General features: G+C 43.7%; 1 protein-coding gene across 7 annotated transcripts in view; it reads right to left on the reverse strand.

Moving 5' to 3' along the window:
• The window catches only part of Gpcpd1 (glycerophosphocholine phosphodiesterase 1), a 73,911-nt gene that overhangs the window by 66,945 nt on the left and 320 nt on the right, over positions 1–6,646 (reverse strand). The gene's annotated exons all lie outside the window — the stretch shown is intronic.

The following is a 6,646-nucleotide window of genomic DNA, read 5'->3' on the forward strand; positions in this document are numbered from 1 at the left end:
GGCATGTGGTGCTGGGGGATTGAACCGCGGTCCCTGATGCTTTTGCTAAGCTTGTTCTAAGTAGGTGCTTTAGACCACTGAGCCATCTCTCCAGCCCCTACAGTACCATTATTATCTGAGTCCTGGAAGCTTCACACTTCAAGTCTCAAATATGTTCTAATACCAAATCCTCTTGATGATGTCTAATTCATCTTGTATCCATGCCACTGCTTCTAGTTACCAACTTCATTTAAAATGATGTCTCCTAGTTGGGTATAGAGCCTCATGCCTGTGATCCCAGCACAGAGAGGCTGAGGCAGGATGATCGTTGCAAGTTTCAGACCAGCCTGGTCTACATAATGAGACCCTGTCCCAAAAAAACAAAACCGCGGGCTGGGGAGATGGCTCAGTAGAATAAGTGCTAAGCTTTATTTGTACTCACAGATTATAAAATAAAGTACCTAACATGGCTATTCATTCTTCTGGGTTATTCATCCTTCTGCTCTCCTTTGCTCCCCTTTCCCTCCCACTGAAACATAACTCTCCAACAGTCATCTGAGAAAGACTGTTCTATTCAAGTGAGGGAGGTCTCCATCAGCAGTTTTCAGGGAATACCATTCACCCCCCAGGGGCTCTCTGGTAACATTGGTCAGGGAGGGATGCATCACATTTACAGCACTACCTGCAAATAAGTAAAAGACCACTAATACATGTCATGTTGCCTGAGGTAAAGTATTGTATTTCAGTTTTTAAAAAATCAATATTCTACTACGGAAAACTCATTTATGCCAAACTTTCTAGGATGACTTTTACTTTCTGTCTAAAACTAAACAACCTATTTAAAGTATATATACATGAAGAAGAAGAACAACAACAACAAGAAGAAAAAAAGAAGCTGGGCCTGGTAGTGCATGCCTGTAATCCTAGCAGGCAGGAGGCTGAGGAGGATTACTGCAAGTTCACCGTAAGTCTGGGATACAAAGTGAGCTCAGGGCCAGCATGAACTGCATAGTGAGACCCTGTCTCAAAAAGACAAACAATAATAATAATACAAAAGCATCTGCCTAGCAAGTGCAAGTTCCTGATTCAATGCTCAATAGAAAATAATAATAATAACAACAACAAAGTACATATATCTAGATCTGGAAATGCCCAAAACCAATCTCAACCTAAAAGTAACTCTAGACTATTAACCTCTTAGCCTCTTACCTAAATATCTTCATAGATCTCTTTTAAGATGACATATAGCGGGGCTGGTGAGATGGCTCAGTGGTCTAACGCACCTACTTAGAACAAACTAAGCTAAACAAAGCACAGGGACTGCGGTTCAATCCCCCAGCACCACATGCCAGCCAGCCCCGCCCCCTGGTGGGCTGAGCTGGCCACACACACTAAATAAATAAATAAATAAACAAATAAAGATGACATATAGGGCCAGGGATATAGCTCAACAGCAAAATGTCTGCCTGGCAAACAAAAAGTCCTACGTTCAGTTCCGCAGACACACACACACACACACACACACATATCTAATGTTAATGAGCATAACCCTATGAGTTCAAATAATTTCTAATCAACGTTCACTGAAGCACTGCAATATTATATTTGTATATCAGGAATTAAGGCTAAATTGGGCATGCCTGTGATTCCAGCACATAGGAAGCTGAGGCAGAGGAACTGCTGGGAGTATCAGGCTAGCCTGGACTATACAGGAAGACCCTGTCTCAAAAAGACAGACAAAACAAAAACATTAGAGCTTACCTGAAAAAAAAAAAAAAAATGTAAATTCAGGCCAGCCAAAAAGCTCAGCTTTTAATCTACTGATTTTTTTTTCCCCCAGTACCGGAGATGAACTCAGGACCTTGCATTTGCCAGGCAAGCGCTTTTTCTACTAAGCTATCTGCCCAGCCCACTGAATAAATTTTAAGAGACAGCATTATCCCTGTCATCCAACAATATGGTTGAAAAATTGATCTCAGCCTAAAACTGTAACTGGAGCAGAAGAGCCATGAGACATTCAGCTGCTAAAGGCATACATGTGTGCAATCCACAGTGTCAGCCCAAACCTTCACCTTCGGAACCTGGTGAAGACAACTGAATAAGAGATCCTAGAGTAGGCTAACTCCCTGCAGCTGGCAGGCATGACCCGCTAGGAAGGGATGATCTCCAACCCAGAGGCAGTGCTCAAGGCTGTAATCAAGCGCCTCCTAGTGGAAAATGGCTGTCTTGCCTCTATTGTCAACGAGCTCAATGAAAATGCCCACAAAGGCAGCACAACTCAGGTCTGGCCACACTAGTGACAGATGAACAGGCGGTTCTATGAGAACTGAGTGGTCAAGCACATCCCTGGCAAGCCAGCTGTTGTGGTAATGGCCCGTGAGAACCAGCATATGGGAGACGACATAGTTCAAGAGCCCTGCCTTGTCATGATTATTTGCTCATGGTGTGGAAGATACAGGAGAGTTTGACTATCAAGAGGAAATAGATGGGCCGGGGAGATGGCTCAGTAGAATAAGCACTTCCCTGGCAAGCGCAAGGGTCTGAGTTCAATCCCCGGTTCCACCAAAAAAAAAAAAAAAAAAGGAGATGGAAATCTGAAATCACTCCTACAGCTAGGACCCAGGTCCTGCCTGTTTTCCTTAAGGCTGAGCCACAAAATGCCCCTGCTTTTCTGGCACTGAAAGGCACTGGGACCCTTTGCTCAGTCTTCTGGGGGGAAAACGTAGATTCCTGTTTTACTGCTGTATTTTTTTCTTCTAAAATGTCTGTAAATTCTGTCTGGGTAGGAATGTCACCACTTTTGTATTTTCCTGCCAAGAGTTCATGGTTCCAGATATTTGCAGAAAGCACAAAGATATTTGTTTTCCCTAGAGGCTCAAGGTGGAATAAGGAATCTCTAATCACCCTTCTCCTAAACCAGGGAATCAAAGCAGCAGACAGTCCTATTGACTCTAAGTGGCATTTAGAAGGCACCTCTGAGGAGTAGATATCCAAAAGAAATGATATGGGGGGAACCAAAACCCTAGAAGTAAACAGGCCAGTAACCAACACTGATAGCCCTTGGGGGAACCTGGAGCTCTGTGCCAAGCACTTCCTACACAGTCCATCTTACGGTGCAGCGCCTGCTGGGACTGCTGATGCACAGGCTGGAATGCTGAAAGGGTCCAGATAAGCTCTTCCTCCTCACACTTCCCTAACTGGGAAATGGTTAAGACTCAGCTGATGGGTTCATATGCTCAGCAAGAAGCTGTTTTCTGGCTTTTGCTGATATAAGGGTGGGCCAGGTGCCCTTTGTGGTTTCAAAGTTTTATAGACCCCTCATTGGCCCTGGGATTATAGTTATTTTCATAATTTCCTTTGGCTGTTATTTGTATTTTGCAAACTCAATTTGTTTCCCACATTTTTTAATTTGTTTGGGGGGGGTCAGAGTTTTTTGTTTGGCTTTTGCTGTTCCTATTGGGACTGTGGATTGGGTGGGACAGCGATAGGGTCTGTTTTACATTTTTTCCTTTATTGTACAACCACTGACTTTGATATAGAAAAAGCCAAGGAGTCCTTGTCTGATTTTTTTTTGGGGGGGGAGGGATTCAGCTTTTAGGCCACTGAATGAATTTTAAGAGAAGAGACAGCATTAGTCCCTTCATCCAACAATATGGCTGAAAATCTGACCTCAATCTTTTATTTATTTATTTATTTATTTATTTATTTATTTATTTATTTATTTTGGTGGTACGGGGGATTAAACTCAGGCCCTTGCACTTGCCAGGGAAGCGCTTATTCTACTGAGCCATCTCGCCAGCCCCTGACCTCAGTCTTAAACTGTAACTGGTACTCTCCACTAAGGATAATCTCTTCTACATGACTATATAGTTTGTACTCAATTCAACCACTTTACAGGAAATAAGAGGTAGCTGGTACAAAACTAGTTCTCAATTTCTCCCATATTAAGACAACAAACTTATGTAAATTTAATTTTTAAAAAAGGAATATGGGGCCGGGGAGATGGCTCAGTGGAATAAGCGCTTCCCTGGCAAGTGCAAGGCCCTGAGTTCAATCCCCGGTTCCGCCAAAAATAAATAAATAAATAAATAAAATAAAAAAGGAATAAATTGATTACAAACCTAAAGTTGCTATAAAGTGCCGACAGTGACTTGGCAGAAAACTGCTGCATTAATCATACTACATAAAGCTACAAACACAGCCAGGTGTGGTAGCACAGCCTGTCATCCCAGCACTTTGGATGGCTGAGGCAGAAAGATTTTGAGCTCAACTTAGGCAATTCAGCAACTTGGAAAGACCCTGTCTCAAAAAATAAATACATAAAAGGGCTTGGGCTGTAGCTCTGTGTGAAGGCCTTAGGTTCAATGGGGGGAGGCAGGGGCGCTCTACACACAAGCACAAAATCACCCCCAAAAATATCTCAGAAGGCAACAACAAAGCACCTCCTAAACCGAACGAACTAACCAAGTACTTCAACTTTCAGCCATCAAAAATGTAAAGCCATATGGAACAAAAGCCCATGGAGCCACTGGAAGGCAGTTTGGCTGGTCACCAGTAGAGGTCACAATTGTGCAGGATCCAAGCATACAAAACAGTTTCAGCACCCAACTACTGTACCACCAAACATCAATGCCACAGTAAAAACTCCTCCATCCATGAACGAGAGACTTGCAAATCAACCTGTGCTGTCTTCCCAAAAAGCAAAAAACTCTGCAGCCTAGACAGGAGAGGTCTCCAGACACATGTTTAGAAAAGAGTAAGGTCAAAAATGCTACTCATTGCATACAGAGCTGACAGTGCAGGTAATTTAACCAACTCTCGTATGTCACAAACAAACTACACTTTCCTCAGAGAGGTTTTGTTGTTTTTTAGAGAGGCTTTTTAAAACAACAAAAACTACAACCTTTATGTTTTATCTATGAAAGATGGTATTGTCATCTAAGATATCCAATAGTATTTAACACTATTTTTAGCATCTTAAAGAATCCAGCAATTAGCAAAATACAATACTGCAATTTACAGTGTAATTTTTAAAAATTCACACTACCTGGTGAAATTAATTTATTCTGTTAAGTAAGCTTGCCCCACCAGCTTGGGGAACAAAAGAGAAGTTTAAGCAAATCGAGGTACAGAACACTTAGTTTAGAGCTGAAATGAATTCAGTATTTTTAGCTCAAGTACATCTGACCAAAAAGAACATCTCTGTTCTTCCTCAATATTTTTCAAGGAAAAATGCTATTTTTAATTGTCCTTGTTCTTTCCTAAACTCCAGCAGCTTTGATTTTTTTTTTTTTCCCCACCCTTTGTTTTTTTGAGACTGGGTCCCACTACATACAGTGACACAGGCTGGCCTTAAATTCAAGTGCTAGGATTATAGACATGCACCACATCTACCTCATATACTCCTTACAGCTTTTTAAAAAGCTCCCAGCAGTTGGAAGAGAGAAGAGGTCTGCCAGTTGCTCAAGGCCAGCCTCAAACACAAAGTGAGACCCTACCTAAAAAATAAATAAATAAAAAGTTATATATGAATTGGGTACAATACTACGATACCACTCCTCTGACCTCTATACACATTAAGCCAAAATTTAAACATAAGTAGACATTACTGCATTTTTATTAAGAGGAATTAATTTCTAGAGGAATTTCATTAAACCCCATTAACTGCCTGATCAACTTTCTTTTTTTCTGATCAACTTTTTTACAATACAGCAACATTGTTCCCAATTTCATTTCATTCTGAACCCATTTTCGTGTATATTGCATATACTTATCCTGCTCTACCGTGTACACAACCTAGCTTTTGTACAAATCAAATTTTACTCAGTGTATTTTCTTTTTCGGTCATTTCTTTGCATCCAATTTTCCTACACCTTTACAGAGTTAAATTCTGTCTAGAACAAAATCGGAAATGGCCTGGGCCACGAGCAGTATCACCTCTTGCTTGTGTTCTCTGTATCCAGAACACTAAGAACTGGAAAAGGGATGGACAATTTGTATTTATTTCATTATGTAATAACTGTTAGAAATGTAGCAAGAAGTAACAAGAAGCAAGTAACACAAAGCGCTAAAGTGGGTAGCAGTCGGACAGAAGTATGAAAAAAATCACCACCAGACCCCAACATCCTGTCGGTTCAATCAGTTCCTCCGTGAGAACTGCAGACTCTGAAGCTGCCTCAAGGTGAAAAATTCCAATTCATGGCAGAATCCGCGCCTGCCCTGCTCCGCACCTGGGCAGTGTGAGGAGGGCGCGGGCCGAACACCCGCGGCCCCAGGACGGGGCCCCTAACCCGAGGGGCTCTCCCCGACAGCCAGCCAGGCGGTCCGCAGCTCGGGGGCGCAGCCTGCACATCCGCCGCCGCAGCTGCCCGCTCCCGGGCCACCAAAATTCCCAGGAAAGTACGGCGCCCCGCGCGCCGGGACGCGGAGCGGCTCCGGCGGCCCGACTTTCCGCCCGCTCGCACGTTACTCACTCTGTCCCTCTGACTTTTCTTTTTGCGGTCACTGCTCGGCGGCCAATTCGGGAACCCAGCAGATGTCAGCGCCCGGGCCACCCCGGGCGCGGGCACCGCTCGAAGGGCACCGCGCCCCGCTGCGCCGCCGGCGTCTTTGTCCCCAGCCCTGGCCCCGGCGCGGGCGGGGTCCCGGCTGTCAAGCCCGACGCCTC

Source organism: Octodon degus, unplaced genomic scaffold (assembly GCF_000260255.1).
Source record: "Octodon degus isolate 3935 unplaced genomic scaffold, OctDeg1.0 scaffold00060, whole genome shotgun sequence".
In the NCBI taxonomy this organism is placed as follows: domain Eukaryota; kingdom Metazoa; phylum Chordata; class Mammalia; order Rodentia; family Octodontidae; genus Octodon; species Octodon degus.